A 1545-nucleotide genomic window follows, 5' to 3' on the forward strand; every position below is an offset into this window, starting at 1 on the left:
CTGCTTGAGCTAGTTCTCTGCCTCAACTTGTGAGTTACACCACCTGTGGGACAAGCCAACACTTGGATCGTGTTACTAGAGCTTGAGGTTCCTTCGAGACTTGCTTCACCACGCTGCTGGTGCGTACATCGCTTGAGCTTGAAGCTGGTGGATCCTGTTGTCTTGCATTGCTGGAGTTCGATATCCTATCTGTGCCTTCTTTGCTTAGCTTCTAAACTGCTGACTGTTGATGACACCACCCTGCTGTTTGCTGTCTATGGGTGGACCCTGCCTGCATTGCCCAAGGGAAGACTTAGCGGTCTGCTTCCTTTACCTGGGACCCAGCAGCCCAAGTGAGTTGATGGACTTCCAGTGTATTAACTGTTGTGAGTTGAACTGAGCCCTCTGTACTTCTGAGTGGACTAATTAGCTGTTATATTCCTTTGTTATATATATATATATATAAAATCATAAGTTTTGTTTCTCTAGAGAACCCTGCCTAACACAACCTGGAAACCATTATGCTGAGTGAAGCCCATCACAAAAGGACAAATATTGGATGAGTCCACTACTATAAGAAACACCAATCAAACAAATGTTAGAAACCAATTTCTGAACAAAAGGAGAGAATGCTACCTACCGGCCATGAATCACACATCACCTCCCTTTTGCGGACTTCACAAGAGCCACTTGAAGGAGGAGACCTCACACTGCTTGGTGTCACTCCTTCAAGAGGGGGGAAATGGGAGATGACCATCCACTTGAGGCTATACGGCATTGAGACAAGGCTGGGGCATATCAGTGCCCAGCCCCTGACCCCCACTAATGGAAGGAGAATCTTGCCGGAAAATCAAGCAATGATCAGGGGAGAGGTGCATCTATATTTTGGAACACCGATAGTTCTTTTGGTGAGTATGGTGGCTTGTTGGGGAGAAGTAACCTCACATCGGGAAGGGATGTTAAACAATGATTGGAGGGAACCTCGGGGGACAATGGACCAGATCTTGTTTCTGGGTGGACACAATGATTACATTTCTACCCATGTTTCAGTGAACCATGCCAAGGACTAATCACCATGCTGATCATGAAAGTTGACCTTGCAGGCAGCATGGCATAATGCAGGGGCTACACCAGAAGGACTGAACACAAAGGCCCAGCTGAATGAACTGAGATCTGCCTCGAAGTTGAACACACCCATGGACTGAGTAATGGGGTACTTGGATGGGAGAGGAAGCAGAGATAGGTTGATCTGGGACTGTAGAAGTGGCAGTCAACCTAAGGGGGATCCCAGGGCTTGGTGGGTATCCAATGGTAGGGGACCCAGAATCACCATGTATTTAGTACCTCAATGCCCACCTCACAAGACACATGATAGGTTTCAATTTACTGGGCAGGGATCTGCATTTGGAAGAAGTGATCCAGGAAGGTCCCCACTGACACCAATCTCTATACAGCACTTAAACAGAACACAATGGAATGGGAGATCGAACTGTGTAGGCCAACAGTTCATGGGTTGCGGCTCAAGGTGGAAATGTACTCACTAGACTCCTCATAACAACAGCGTCT

This window comes from Echinops telfairi, unplaced genomic scaffold (assembly GCF_000313985.2).
Source record: "Echinops telfairi isolate 266 unplaced genomic scaffold, ASM31398v2 ScPeMD7_7465;HRSCAF=8503, whole genome shotgun sequence".
NCBI lineage: Eukaryota > Metazoa > Chordata > Mammalia > Afrosoricida > Tenrecidae > Echinops > Echinops telfairi.